The sequence below is a fragment of the Amblyomma mixtum genome, chromosome 5, assembly GCF_055824585.1.
Source record: "Amblyomma mixtum isolate Tamu chromosome 5, ASM5582458v1, whole genome shotgun sequence".
Lineage (NCBI taxonomy): Eukaryota > Metazoa > Arthropoda > Arachnida > Ixodida > Ixodidae > Amblyomma > Amblyomma mixtum.
Genome location: NC_143016.1, coordinates 16,141,361 through 16,157,497, shown reverse-complemented (window position 1 = coordinate 16,157,497; position 16,137 = coordinate 16,141,361). Strand labels below are relative to the sequence as shown.

Here is a 16,137-nt window from a genome sequence, read left to right as displayed (position 1 = left end):
CCTCGTTGTGCTGAAGGCATCCAGAAACGAAAAGCCACATATATTTGAGCGGCAACTATATGACGACGACTACGGCGACTCCGACGACGACAGGGAGAGCGTAAAAACAACAACTTTGTTTCTTCTCTTTTCAGTTTCCCATCCGTCGCGCTCGCTTCCCGAGCTTGGGAAGCTGGGGGGAGGGGGGGGGGACGCAGGAAAAGTGAAGAGAGAGGGAACGCATCTTCTCGCCCCGACAGCGCATGGGGCGCAGCTTGGCAGGCGCCTTCAAGGCGTTATGTCGCGTCGCTTTCCTGAAAGGACGCCTTTTCCGGCATCGCACGGTACGTCGCAAAATTGAGTTACCGACTCCCTCGTTTTATCTCGCTCTCTGAATGCGCTCGTACAAAACTCTGCAGCTCATGGCTCGCTAGCGTGTCATATAGGACAGACGTGCTCGCGACGTTAGCGCGCACCTGCTGTAGAATCTCATTTGGTTTGCATGTCTGCTTCAGTAAGGTTCAAAGATGTCTTAAGCTGAAGTCGGCGGCACCAAGTTGATGTAAAGAGACGGCCAGTGATAATAAGGGGCGAAAATTCTGCGACGCATGGGCGCTGTTTTGAAGGGGTTGCTGCGTATATATCAAATTGTGGATTTATATGGAGTTATATATATATGAAACATTCAGTTGTTTGCGCGCGTGAAACGGAGCCTGGGAGTGTACGTTCCGTCTTGATGTGCGTTGTTTAATGATGAGCTTAAGAATAATGCGTGACAGTACGAGACACGAAGCTCGACATTCTTCGTGATCGGAGCATCTCGGAAAAGGCGTTATTGAAATAGCGTCGAACCCCGAGGGATAGGGCGGTACTTCACGTTTTTGTGAAAGCGAGTTTTCTTGTTTGGTTTCCGTGTTAAATGCGTCGGTTAGTTTAACGGCCGCTTCCGCGTTATGGTTGCCAAGCATACGAGACGTGCCGCCATTGTGAGACTTGCTGTAGCGAACTCAAATGCATTGTGGTCGGTTTCCAACTTCTCGAGACAGTTGCTAGCATTACCACTGACGTGAAGATTTATGTCGGCTCTCCGCTCAGTGAACTAGTTGTCGTGTTTAACGAGTCGACCTTGTTAGCGTTACGCCTTGTTAGCGTTACGCGGACAACAACGAGAGTTGTTAACTGATATAGACGTGCAGCAGTGTTACAGCGAAGTAAGGTGACAAGAAAAAAATTAAGACATCCTAAATAAAATGCGAAATCGTTACATTTCACACGTGCCGTAGTTTCTGTTGCAATTTATGTGTGTGTCTGGGTCAGCATTATTACGTTTTTTTTTTGCAGATGTCACTCCACCAACCGCCATAACGGGATTGCTAGCCGCAGGTGCAGTATGCTTCGACGGTTGCGAAATTTGAATATTTCGTTTTTTCAGATTTTTTATTTCGATTCTTTATATAGGTTGCTGTCTAGAAACTAGGTTGCTCACGATCCGAAGGGTAGGTTCTGATCGCGTCACAAGGTCACGTGACCTCTCTCGACCAATCCGGGTGGCCCATCAAAGCAGGTTGTGATGACGCCATAAGTTCACGTGACCTCTCTCGACTAATCAGCGAATTTCGTCACAGCAGACATCGGCGTGGTTTTGGTGCGACAAGTCTAACGAAATTCCATTAAAAAAAAAAGGCCACAGGGGTTCGCGCATGTTGAATGGTTTCAAGGGCACCATGTTTCGGGTTCTCCCACCACTTAACGGGGAAGAAATCGCCTAATAATGAAGCCCGAGTAAGATACGAACGAAAAAACGAGCGAAATCGGAGGCCAAGAAGACAGTCGGCGTTGTCAGTAAGCTGGCTTTCCTCTTGGTTCGGACCTGCCAAAGCGGCTTGCGCGAGCTTAGCGGAAGTGTCCCGCAGGGGTTGGCCGGCTTTGTGCCTATCGATTTATGTTCCAGCTCTAGCGAGTCTGTCGGTATGTTTGCTTCTGTGCCTAAAGACTGATGCGACATGCACCTGGCTATACGTGCAGTCGTGTGAGGAGAAGCTACGCGGCTTTGGCTTCTTTCTTTGTTTTTGTCTCATATGCTTTGTTGTCTCGGTTGCTGGATGGTAGCACTGCCCTCCCATCTTTCTACGCCAGCCCGTCTCCCACGTCTTTGCTGAAATATGGATTTCAGGATAAGGCGGAACTTCCTGTTGTTCTACGCCTTCCTCTTCGCGTTTCGTCACTGCGCGAGTTCTTTTTTAACTTTTTTTACTTGCCCACCAAGCACGCGGGCTGTATAGGCGAGCTACGAGCACATCCTCTGCGACACGGCGCATAATAATGAGCCCGCTGTGACCGGGCCTGCTCGCAATGGCCGAGGTACAGGGCCTCAGGAGGCGCGCTGCCCTCTCCTGCTCCCCATCCTCCGCCACCTCCTCTCCCGCTCGGCCCCTGGGGGCTTAAGGGCCCCATTGTAGTGAGGAGAGGAAGGGAGCGGGTCTTTTCGCGGCGCTGTCGCGTCCGGTGTTCTTCCGCCGGAAGCTCGAGCCCTTTGTTTAGCGAGAACTTTAACGCCGAGAGTAATCTGCAAGGCAGAGCCAAGAAACGCGGCTGCCGCCGCCTTACGCCTCCGGGCACGACGAGCGGCTCATATGGCGCCGCAGACGCTTGTTTTGTTGGTAGCTTAGGCGAAGAAAAGCGTGCCTTATAATATGCAGATGACTTGTTGGCGTCGAGAGACATCGTCGATGGGTTTAGAAAACTCTGGGACGCTGCCTGCCTTTTTTTTTCGGAGCGAGTTCATGAGAGATACTGACGTTCATCTTTTCGTGCAGGACTTGGACTGAGCTTGCAACTTTAGCACTTTTGTGAAAAAGTTTGTCCTGCGTGGTAGATAGTTCTACTGCTTTTGTATTTCTCTTTTGTCGTCTCATATTGTCAGGAAATCATGCAGTAGGGCGTAACAAAGCACGGCGTCCCAAAAATGACACCAAACTGCGTAAAAAAAAATGTTTACTAAACTTCGATAGTAAAACTGAGGTTGTTTAGGAAATAGGTGAAGGCTGTACACACCGAGCAACAACTGCTTGTGATCCTTCAACAACAGTTTTAATGCGACAGCATTAGAACACCAACGTCGACAAAATCTGCGCATCGGTCGGTCTGAAGCCTCGGTTCGCAGCTGGAAAAGGAGGAGAAGAAAAGCTGTTCTCCGCTCCCGGATGAGAAAGAGCAATGTGAGAAGGAAGACGAAGGGTGTATGCGCGGCGACGAGTGGCGGGTGGAGGAGAGTGGGGGGGGGGGGGGAAGGGGGACGGTGTGCCACACTATGATTGCTGGTTTGGATAGGGAGAGTGAAGCGGGCGTACGGCGCGACAGACAGTGACTAACGTCCTGGATCACGCCAGTCGCTCGCACGGTCTGAACGCGTCAGCGGCAGAGGCTACCCCGTCCGTGGGGAACACTAACATCAACGCCTACTCTGCCTTATCTATCGCAATGATCGTCTAATATTTTTTATCATCACTGCTACCCACTGTATTACAGATACAAGGCCCAAAATTCGCATGTTGACCTATTGTGCTGTCTAGTTTCACATGTTGATGCACTACCCTGCCCTGGGCGTAGTTTTGTGCCCTCAAACCGAAAACGTGGACAGTGTTGTTCGTTCTAACTTTTCTGGCCTGGTCTCTGCCCTGATAAATCATCATCATCATCACCATCACTAAATCACCAAAGGCTTCCTGTAGCATCGGTCAGACAGAGCCTGCAAGCACTCAAGCTGTCTGTCGGAGCTGGCCACTTCAGCTGCCTCTGCGTCTTCTTTTTGTTGCAAGAGGATTGTCGCGCCAGAGAGGTACTCCCTGTCTGTGCACGAATTCCGCCTATGGTTTGGTTTAGGTTTGGTTTAGGTTTGGTTTAGGTTTGGTTTAGGTTTGGTTTAGGTTTGGTTTATGGGGTTCAATGTCCCAAAGCGACTGAGACTATGAGAGACGCCGTAGTGGAGGGCTCCGGAAATTTCGACCACCTGGGGTTTTTTAACGTGCACTGACATCGCACAGTACATGGACCTCTAGAATTTCTCCTCCAAAGAAATTCTAGCCGCCGCGGCCGGGATCCAACCCCCGTCTTTTGGGTCAGCAGCCGAGCACCATAACCACTGATCCACCTCGGCGGCAATCCGCCTATGCCCAGGTATATGGCTGCACAAGACTCACCTTGACCCCTCACCTATGTTCGTCAGTTGTGTTGTCGTGAGTGATGTGAATCATCTATTTCAGTGTGCCCACGTTTCTGAGACGAGCGTGAGACACTCCTCTGCAGCCCGAGGAGATTGAACGCACCTCTGGACAACGTCTCTCGGGTGGTGTACCCTGAGAGCTCACGAACTGATTTCGGAGCTCTAAACACTTCCGGAGTGTTTAGAGGGAACAGACCTTATGGGATACTGGTAGAGACGCATTCTTTGAATTAAGTAGTTCACGCAGAACAATTACTTGCACATCGTTTGACGAAAATTTACCAATGCACCTAAGCGGAGCAAGAAGAATGTAGACACGAACGAAACAGAGTTGCCTCCGTGTCTTTCCTGTCCCGCTGTAGACTGCTGTTGAATCTTAGCCGAACGATGTGCGTAATAGGCCAACGATGTTTTCAAATGCAGGGGTTACGACTGCTAGGCCCATCACGAGAGAAATTTGGAGGAGAGAAAGAGAAAGCGTCTTCAATGAAACCCGAAGCTCGGAGTTGAGAATCCAGGATAACTCAAGCGTGCTCAACCATACCTCTGGTGTCACGTACGCAGAAAGGGCCGTGGTGGAGCCTACCATATCGCTCACGAGATAGGGTGGGATCTGGAACAGATAGCTAGGATTCGGGACAACGCTTGATGAGATTCACTGGTCACTGACCATGGTCAAACAAAAACAAAAATGACGTTTCGGGAGCGCTGCGGCTCCCTTGTTCACAACCAGATTGTGAACAAGGGAGCCGTAGCGCTCCCGAAACGTCATTTTTGTTGTGAACAAGAGAGCCGTAGCGCTCCCGAAACGTCATTTTTGTTTTTGTTTGACCATGGTCAGTGACCAGTGAATCTCATCAAGCCATGATTCCTGACCAGACGGTATGCCGTCGAACCCTTGACTACATTCGGGACAACGATTGTTAAAAGGAGGAGGAAGGGAAGGAGGTTGCGGTCGAAGTTGTCCCTGTTCATGAACCGACCGAAGGGAACCGAATAAGGTGAACTGCGTACACTTCGTATGCTGTCGACAAGGCGCAAAAACAATATCTATGTTCTCTTAGCCGCAATATATGGCACGTTATGCTATCGCACTGCCACAGCTAATGGCAATAGCTGTCCTCCAACTCTTCTTATTTAATTCTTAAACACGTTTCGTAACAACAGTCACTAAATAAGTATAAATAAAAATAAGTATAAATATATAAATAAGTATAAATAAAACCCACAGCTTCCTCGTCTCACACGATTCCCCGTATGAACGCCTATGATCTGGCGGTTATTGGGCTTTTGAATTCTCTATTCAGTGGCCCCGCATCACTCACTCGCCTTTCGCGCCTAAGAAGCGAAACAGCTCGCCTGTATAGGGCCGCACGTCAGGGGAGCCCTGGCAGGTCGCGCTCTCGCCCGAGCGGGAGCGCGTCCTTTGTGCGCCCTAATGTGGATCTACAGCAGGCGCGGGCCCTCGGGGACAGGGCCTCCCGTTACGGGCCAGCCGGCGCTCAAGCGCGAGCTCTCAATCCCGGGGACGCCGGCGCGGGGGCTAAGCCTCTGCTCCCACGCCGTTCGCTCCCTGCGCTAACCGCCAAATGACCCCGTTCATTTTCGTAACCCTTTGCTCGTATACTTCGCTCGGCGTCGCCTTGGCTTTGCTCGGCTTAACTTCGCCGCTTCGCGCTTTGTATATGCATGCATGCATTCTGCCAGACACGTGCCGTACCATGCACGATTCTGTTGCGGTAGTTGCTTATGCTCGCGCGCTAATGCCGGGCGTGCGTTCACCCCAGGGACTAGTTTGGAACAAGAGTCGGGGAGTTCTGAGCTCGGCCAGAGATGCCGGAGGATCGGCTTCTTGTTTATTTGTTTCAATGAGTCGTGAGTTTCGGTCGCTATTAGCTGGGAGGGATTAGGGTACAGCGAACAGGGTCGCGGGGCTCGCGAAATGGCGATGCACAACAGCGTGACGACAGGTCAGTGCTTAACGCAGGCAAACGCAGGAGCGCAGGAGACGAGGGCAAACGGAGCATGCAGACTGCCGTCCCGTGATAGCACGCCTCACCACTGGGTCATGGGAAGGGTACGGGTCAGATTAGCAACTACTAACGGCCAATCCGAGTGTTTTCGGCATGACGGAACAGCTCTGACGTCGTCCCTAACGAGGCTAATTAAAGGTCGTATGTTGGCCTTCAGTGAGCAATTAAGTAGTGAGCCCGCGCAGGTTATCGAACGGAAATAAAAAAAATTGTTGCAACGCCGCGAAAAATTTGCACGGTTTTGAACGGGGTTAACAATTAGCAAGGACTTAACGTCTAAGTGAGGCTTAAACACTTGCACAGCAAGAGCGCCGTCTGAGCTGCCGTAAATGTCAGTAGGCCATGATTTTTAATACTATGCACCTTTCAAAACCTGTACCGCTATCACTAAAGCTTGTGCCTGCCTACACCATAGATTCCGTTCCCCAAAAATAGAGAAGCGCTCCTCTCGCAACTTTCATAACCATTCATTGTGCTCAGAAACGACAACGGTAGCAATACGGCATAAAGTTTCTTTTTTTTTTTTTTTTTGTGAGGTCACTATGGTAGCAAACATATCGGCTGACGCTTTACTGCACAACATGTTTTGACGTTGGCCGAGAATTACAGCGTCGAACTACGAGCTGAGCAGAAAAGGGGTGAGTTAAATAAAGGAAGCAGGAGAAAAGCTCAGCACGGTGTCTTTCTCGGTGTCTAATGGAGGCCTGGAATCGATCAGAACAAAATAATTTCTCTGCGCACAGGAAAACTACACCCTGTACCTTTGCTTTTGTCCATGTCCACGTCCGTTTCAATGATGACGGTGCATTCGTCCACACGCTTATTTTATTTATTGTCTGGCCGACAGTACAAACACTTCTTTCACAGGAATCGCACCAGATTCCGAGCTACAGAACTTTTATTTATTCCAGATTCTTTCTTCATTAAACCCTAACCAAGACTGACCAAGTTCTGTCTGTACACTTGGCCAACAACTGAGTCTCGCATGCGATTCGTTACCGATTTTTAACCGCAAGTTATTACTGGGCGCATGTACAAAGCATTACTTGCTTCAAAATTGCACAAGACCCCTAGTCCGCTGTGCTGGCTAACCTGGACTTGGACAGTAAGGTTCCTGCGTTGATTCAGAGCTGAATAGCTTACACACATTCGTTGCAATCAGCGACGCGAAGCCCCTTTTCATCATTTCCTCTTTCGCTGTGCTCTACGAATAGAGCGACGCGCAATATGTTGTTTCATGCAGGCATTTCATGTAGTTGAACAGAAGAGAAGGCTATTTATGAAGGCGCCGACCTAATATGTGGAGGAAGAGCTTTCAGCGTCCACTCAGGGTTCGTACTGCGGTACCAATTTTTTTTTTTTTTTTTCCAGAATGTCGAGACAGGGTGCTCCGCAGCTCCTGCTCTCTCTGTTACGCAACGTCGGCCTGATGTCGACAAGCAGCGTGTTCTGACGCACGGTGTTCTTGATAGAGGAAACTGTCAGCGCAAGACCAGTCGATCCTCTCAAATTAATACTTGCCGGCAGCAGCCCTCATCACTGCCGCCTCTCCCAGCATCACGATCACAGCACCACGTCTCGCTGCGTCCGCATTTCTCTTTACTGCATTTTCTTCGCTTGAACATTTTCGCCCCACACAAATTGCGTCAAGTCTTCTACAGTGAACGAAATTCACACCTTGAAAAAAAAAAAAAAAGAAAGGTATGTGCTTTCTTGCGTATTTTTCAGCCTCATACACGCTATCGTTTTCTCGTAATCATTTTCAGCTTGATAGCATCCTGAAGGGCACTCCAGGCTTCACGGGGGTGAGCGTAACTCACATTATAACTGGCGGGGTTTGTGTGCTTACAACTTGTGCCTTCCAATCCAAGGTCGTCGGAAACTCACGTGCTGAACCTATCAGTGTCACTCTTTGTCCCCTGAGGCGAGTCAAAAGCTAGATGTAACAAGGTCTTCATAAAGTTAACAAAATTAAAAATGCGACCTGCACTTGTTTTAAAAAAACAGAAGTTAAAAGAAACTCCGAGGTTCACTTAGCGTCTTCGGGTTAGTGGACACTCGACAAAAGATATATATATATATATATATATATATATATATATATATATATATATATATATATATATATATATATATATATATATATATATATAAAATTTTTAATAAGCGCTAACTTAACGGTAGTGACGAAAAAACCGGGTGCGTTGAATTCGACGGTCTTATGAAGCCAAAAGAACCGTTAAATCTACCATATTGTACGCGGCAGCGGTCTCAAGCTAAGGCTTTTGCTGTTTACCCGAAGGCGGGATTCAAAAAGCGGGATGAGAATGTGCGCAGTCATTCAGGTTGCGGTTGAATTCCTTTTTCCCATTCTCCCCATCTCTCTCCCTAAGGGGCTTTAGCCCCTCCAGGGAGTTTTCTGGCGACCAGGTTAAGTAGCGCCAATCTCCCCCGTCCTCTCTCCCACGGCTCTTCCTCCTCATCCCATAGGTTTCCAGCTTCCGGTCTTGAACGGAAGCGCTGCCATTTTGTATTCTCGGTGCGAGTATGTCTGCGGCTGTGTTGCATAGGTACGGTTTTCGTCTATCGCCTAGTGAGCGCGAAACAAGTCGGTCCGGCTACAAGAAGCCGAGAAACACCGTAGAAGCGCAGTGATATAAGGCCTGCTCGAACGTTGAAGTACGCAGCGCCGGGGCGGGGCGAGGCACGTATACGAACAGATAGAAAATGGACGACGCCTACCGGCGGAAGGCAAAAATCGGAACCGGAAACGCCATATGAGGATGCAGAAAAAAGGCAGCGGCTGTCTTCAAAGATTGGCGCTACTTAATGAAAGTGTAAGCGACAATAGAATGGCTTTATCTGTAACAAGGGCACGCAATATGCTACTGGTCTGAGCATCTTACTTGTGCAAAACGGTGAGTCACATTCACATTCACTTTATTCCACATTTATCCTGGTACAGAAAAAATGTGAGGGCAAGGACTAAAAGCTGCTAGTTAAGCAGCTTGACTAAGGTCCTTGCCCCCTTTGATGGCAGCGTACAGCGGTTTCAAATCACACAAAAAATTACACACAATGTTTAGATTAGTTTCTGCATAAGTTCTTGCACTACAGCACAAAATACCATCAAATAATATTTTACGCGCGTACACCAGACAGCATTATACCTAGTCAGCACACACACACACATATACAGGGTCTGTTCTGAAAGTAGTAGGACTCATTTTTTAAAATAAAATTTATTCATGAGAGTAATACAAACGATTAGAATTTTTCAAAGTAGCACCCTTCCGCACCTAAACGCTGCTGCCAATGAGTTTTCCAGTTTTCGTACGCCTCCAGGAACGCCTGGACCGCAATGCTGTTGAGCTCCCTCGTCACGGCCTGTTGAACCGCCTCTACCGATCCGTGATGCTTCCCCTTCAGCGCCGATTTTATTCTCGGGAAAAGAAAATCTAGCGGGGCCAAGTCGGGGCTGTAGGGGGGCTGATGCAGCGTTGCCGCCTTGTGCAGGGCAAAAAATCGGGGTCCTCATTCACATGATGAAGAAGATCCTGGCAGATCGCTTTCCGGTTGGCCTTTTGCTCCTCTGACAACACTCCCGGCACCAACTTCGCGCACACTTTGCTCATGGCTAAGTTTTCTGTCATGATCTCAAGAACTTGTGTTTGAAGAATGCTCAAATCATCAGCAATCATTTTGATACTTATACTACGGTCACTGGTGAGTAAATTTTTCACTCGCTACACATTTTCGTTGGTCTTGCTGGCCGAAGGCGTCCGGAGCGGTCGTCGTCTTCCACTCTTTCCTTACCTTCTTGGAGCAGCTTGCGCCACTCAAAAAACACCTGATCTACCCATGGCAGCGTCACGGTAGACGTCCTTAATCATGTCGTAAGTCTCTTTGCCTGTTTTACCAAGATTTACACAAAATTTGATCGCGTATCGCTGATCCAGCAAACGCTCCATGATTCTGCGTGACGAGACGCTTCGACAGGGGTTCACAGTACAGGCGACCTGCTCTCTTCAACGGCCCACAGCCGACTGCCGATTTTCCCCAGCATTCTCAATATCCCCTTTCAACGATCCTGCACGCGCAGACCGCCTCTCGTCAGCCCGTTCGCCCAGCAAAAAATCAGTCCTACTACTTTCAGAACAGACGCTGTATATATATAAAAACTCTACACACAAAAATTTATACAACATGTACATACTTCAAAAATGAAATCTGAAACATAGACAAATGTATTTATACAGAAATGCTTCTTTAATTACAACATGCAACTGCCAATCCTTAATCTATTGCTTCATACTGTTAGATTCCTAAAATATTTAACGAGTGCGGGTTTTGACGCTGTTCTTATGTCCATGTCTGTGTCTTGAAGTGTGTTTAATAATACTGGCAAGCGATGTTCCAATCTACTAAAACCGCTCTTTGTGCGCGAGAAGGGGACTAGCCGAATGTTTTTGTGTCTTATGTTGTAAGGAACATCCAAAGATTGTCTGAGATTGCACAGCGAGAGAAAGCATGTATTGGATTTTGTCAACAAGATTTTATACTTCATACTTAAGTTTAAATTGTATAGATGTACTGCAGGGACTATATTATATGTTGAGAAAAGCTCTGTTGTATGGCCATCATACGTCTTGAGTCTTGAAGGCTACGAAGGCACTCATCCTGTCCGCACTCAGAGGACGTATGCTACACACCTACACCTTTGTCCTTAAAAGACGTACTCGCGGGGCAGGGAATCACAGAATGAGAAACCCAGTTCACGCTGGGTGTTCATAACACGCTCACTTCGCCGTTTTCGAAGTCGCCGTTTCCAAGGATCGGTCCAAGCGACTGCTGCCACTCGATCGCCGTGCACTCTCTGGGAGTGTAAGAAGCAACTGGGTTCCAACAGTATCTGTAGGCACAGAGCTGAAATTTGTCGATAGTTGCAATGACGAAACCTGCAGCCAGTTTCGCCTGCTTACGGAGCAACAAATATGACAGCGACAGCTGTATACGTGTAACCGACGATAGCGATAGCAGCCACTACTTATCTTCCCGAAAGATATATATGGGGGTTTTATGGCGCATAAGCAACTAGGGCTTTTTAATTTTCAAGAGCCACACTTGCATTCTTTCCCCGGATAGGTCCATCACAGGACGTCTTCAGGAGCACAAAATGACACCGGAGGACCTGCAGGGTCTCGCTGAGGCAGAATCAGGAAAACACAGTCCAAGCAGTTCAGTAAGCTCCAGGTGAGGTGTAAGGTATGAGGACCTAGTACAGCAATTTCAACGACACTAACAACGTCGGATACCGCTTTCCGCCTCGTTTGTGCGGCGCCTTACACTGGATAGGATTTTTTGTTCTTCGCCTTGAAAAGCAAGCTGTCGTTTGGTCGCAATTAAAAAAAAGGATTGCTTGGCTTGGCTGACCTAACTCGGACGGAGGCGGAGACGAAGAGTACAGACAAGCGAAAAGGTTAATCGGATAGGCGTGTACCTGAATGTCCCCCGTTTCGCAAGAAGTCAAGGCTGACCTACGTGTCCCAGAGGAAAGGATAGGCGGGGAACTAAGGAATCGTACAAGGAACCCCTAATTGGGCGAAAGGGCAGTGAATCGCGTTAAATGAGGAACGCGAAAGAGAGAGAATAAAACAAAACGAGGAGACATTGATTACAGTCCACAGCGGCAGTCTGAGTGATTTGCACGCCGTAAAATCGAGAGCCGAGGAAAAGATTAGGTGAGATAAGAGGACAAAATAAAACAGTTAGTGAGAGGTGTAGTTACCCAATAAATAGTACAGAGAAAATAACGGAATGCGACATGCACAGGTAGGTTGGAGAGGTCGGTCCAGGAAACGTGCCTCTGGCCTGAACCGATGGCAGTGGAGTAGTGATGGGGTGCATGAAATAGTGGCTTCGAAGTTTTTGAGTTGGGCTGCGCGCAACAAGTAAAGTATCGCTGAAACCTGAATAAAAGGCGACAAATATTGACAGACCTGAAAGCCGCGCAGCTGGGATATGAAATCGCTATTCACAGAGAAAGAAAAAAGGAAGACAGCAAGAAGTCATTGCGGAAGCACCGACTAGCGAAAGCGAAAATAAAAACGTTCGAATGAAAGCTAGCATGTGATGGCGGAGTAGGGAAAGGCTTGCGATAGTTAAGAGTTTAGGAAACGAAATGAAGAAATAAGAAAGAAACAAAAAAAAAGAATAGGAAAACATTCTCAATTACACGCTTCCTTGTTGTCGAAATTTCCGGAGCCCTCCACTACGGCGTCTCTCATAGCCTTAGTCGCTTTGGGACGTTAAAACCCCATAAACCAACCAACCAACCTTGTTCACTGTCTTCGTGATGGTGCTACGACGCCAGCGGGGACTCGGCTGCGTGCAGTGACCTCGAGTTTTTGATTACGTAATACTATTCTCACTCCCCCCATTGCGAGACCGTGCCTTTCCTTTAGAGGGTACTAAACGCAGCTACCACGCCAATCCAAGTAACGGGGCTGTGCGACAGTGTGTAACGACATGGTCTATCAAGGGGAGGGGGTGGGGGGGGGGGGGGGGGTGTTAAAGAAAGGGAAGACATGGCTCAAAATAGAAGGGAAAAAGAAGAAAGAAAAAGAAAGGAACGCGAAAGAAAAACTTAAGAGAAAAGAAATACAAAAGGAGAGAGAGAAGAGACAAAGGAAAAATGAAAATAACAGGAAGAAAAAAGAAAATAAAGGTGAACGAATGAACGAGGGGGAAAATTAAGGAATTCGTGGAAATGATACAAAAAAAGTTGGTAAGGTTTTAATGTAAATAAACCGAATAGACGTGCGAAAGCATGTGTTTAGCCTGGTTGGCTCACGGCTTTGCTTTGCTGAGTCTTCGGCTCGTCTGGTCTGACGACGGCACTAGACTGAGGTTAAGCTCTGATCAAGGTTAAGCTGATCTGATCTGTTCGCGCCGTAGATGGAAGTTGAGGAAGACGACGATGTGCAGTGCACAGCGCGAGAGTGTGTTGCAGTATAACACGTAATGTGATAGGCTGCGGCTATAGCATAGTGCTCTCGTGCACTGGCCGTCGAAGATGATCTGGCCGCCGCGGTGGCTCAGTGGCTATGGTGCTCGGCTGCTGACCCAAAAGACGCGGGTTCGATCCCGGCCGCGGCGGTTGAATTTCTTTGTAGGAGAAATTCTAGAGGCCCGTGTATTGTGCGATGTCAGTGCACGTTAAAGAACCCCAGGTGGTCGAAATTTCCGGAGCCCTCCACTACGGCGTCTCTCATAGCCTTAGTCGCTTTGGGACGTTAAACCCCATAAACCAAACCAAGATCATCTGTTCGCGCCGCCGCGGGTCAGAAACCCAGTCGCGCCAATATTTATTTTACTTCTGCAGGTTGACCAAAGTCCAGCTTAACATACACTTCGTGGTTGGGTTTGACCGTGTGTATTATTGCAAAAGACAGGTCCAGGGGCGTTACAGGGCAATAAGTAATCAGTTGTTTGCGATAGGCTCAGCGATGCTTACTTTACTTTTTTTTTATTCTGATTTCATAAAGCTAAACTTGATCCGGGCTCTTTCAGTGGTCTTTGGGAACTTCTCTTACCGTAGTTGGCCTATTACCGTACACTCTTCACGCGACGTCTCAAATTTCGTGCTTCTTTTCGCACATACCCCTGAGGCGATACGGCAACACTAGAGGGCGCTCAGCCTCTCTGACGCTGATTTTTTAGCTTGAAACGTCGTTATGACATGTCATTCCTCGAGATGGATTACAGCATCGGTGTCAATAGCGTTGCCAGTGTAACAGAATGCTGTAGCCTTGCAGAGCCAGTCCTAGCATTTCCCCTCCATGGATCAGCCGCTTCGTCATCATCATCAGCCTGACTGCGCCCACTGCAAGGGAAAGGCCACTCTCGTGTCTCTCCAGTCACGCACTCAACCACTTGATTGCGCCCTATTATAGTGAAACTGCTACCAATAATACCTGACTGCCAGCAACATAGTTCTTCCTGCATATTTGACTTAATTGTCATCCCTTAGTCCACGAAATAGGCTCTCTCTGTTTAGCTTCCCGTATTTCGCTGTCGATCGACTGTACTTCTTAACATCTGAAACACTCGTGACAGCTTTTTGGTAAAACCATTTTTTATTAACCAGACCCACATACACTTCGATGGTCACGGGGGCGTATTAATCATACAGCATATTATTACTAGCCCACAGCAACTGAAGAAAAAAAAAGTAAATTCTCACGCAGAATGGTAAGCTCTACAGCTGCAGGAATGCATTCCTAATAATTTCCCACAGAAGTCTGTGTATCCTATACAGGCTGGCTTATTCCTCGCACGCAAATTCCCTTATTTTGCTCCCTGTACTTATAACATTCACGAGATAACGTGGGGCAACATGTCCTTCGTTTACACGACCATCTATACAGGTTATTTTACAGGATATTTTATCCAGGTACTAGTTGTAATCTAGCTGAATTGTTTACTGCGGGCGAAAATTGGGTCCGCGATAATTCGGCACGCAAGTGTATAAGCAAATTAAAAATATACCAGACCTTTACCTTTGTGCAGTGCGAACTGCACCGGCAGCTGGGGTGCGGCGTTGACAGTGTTGGAGTAGCCAGGTGCGGAGAGCAATCCTGGGTTGTGAGGGAAGGGTTAGGAATGTAAGGAAAGGGGAGAAGGGGGTGGGGGGTCGATGCGGCGTTCACAGACGCCGCCGCCGCCGACAACGACATAATTTCTTCGAATGATGCCAATACAGCTGTCACTCAAAAACAGCTAGAAAATGCGGTCATGTGGAAGAATTACGACTCTTTCGTCCTAACGTAAGTTTTACAGCGCGTGGAAAGTACGCAGTTCGGGATTATTGAATAAGGGAAAAGAGGTTACACATTCGAATGAACATACGCACGCACGCACTCACGCACACACTCACACACACATATGATTTGATTTGATTTATTGGGGTTTAACGTCCCAAAGTGACTCAGGCTATGAGGGACGCCGTAGTGAAGGGCTCCAGAAATTTCGACCAGCTGGGGTTCTTTAACGTGCACTGGCATCGCACAGTACTCGAAGAATTTCGCCTCCATCGAAATTCAGCCGCCGCGGCCCGGATCGAAATCGCGTCTTTCGGGCCGGCAGCCGAGCGCCGTTAATACTGAACCACCGCGGCGGGTTCACACACACATACGTGCACGCACGAACACGCATGCGCACGAAATGAATTCCACCGAGCATCTGTTCACAAAGGCGGATGCTTACTGAGACAGCCATCAATAAGCCACTATTCATGTTGTTCGTGTTTAACGCGTAACAGTTGTGTTTTCCAGGAGGTAATAAAAAGGACACCGCATTGTTTCGCAACCTTGCAGCGTATAAAGGTGGCGGAAAATGAGCGCCACTACCTCTCCGGCTGAACCCATACACGGCGAGGTGGCGGCCCACATTGCGTGCGACCTCGTGGCAGTCCCAGCGTGAAGCCTCTTTGTGCGGGTGTTCCGAATGACACAAAAGCCTAGCGTATCACAATGACAGTCGATTCAAGCCTCCACAGCCTTGGCCTCGGAGTTTTCCCCTTCAGCGTGAGTCCCGTGGAGCAATGAGGGCGAGGAGGAGACTTTTTTTCACGTTTCCCCCTTTCTTGTTTATGCCGATTCTCTGTGTTTCCACGCCGAAATGAGAACCTGTTTTCCTCTGAAGCGACTTCGTGGAAGCGACGCAAAACAACGGCTAACGCCCAATGTGTAATCCGAAAGAGCTGTCTTGTGTTTCGCGGGGGGGGGGAATTTTTATGAAATAAATATCCGGTCTATTTTTGTTCCCAGTGTTTTGTGGGACGAAAATACGACAGCCCCCGCTTTCATGTCGGCCGGTGAACGGCGCTTCTCGAGAGTAACT

General features: G+C 48.3%; 1 protein-coding gene across 1 annotated transcript in view; it reads left to right on the top strand.

Moving 5' to 3' along the window:
- Positions 1 to 196: 196 nt before the first annotated feature.
- Positions 197 to 16,137, top strand: part of LOC149341377 (uncharacterized) — a 55,214-nt gene continuing 39,273 nt past the window's right edge. Inside the window, exons 1-3 of the mRNA XM_089543460.1 lie at positions 197 to 323; positions 1,321 to 1,362; positions 11,380 to 11,487. The gene's annotated coding sequence lies outside the window, so the exon portion shown is untranslated. The remainder of the gene's footprint in view (positions 324 to 1,320; positions 1,363 to 11,379; positions 11,488 to 16,137) is intronic.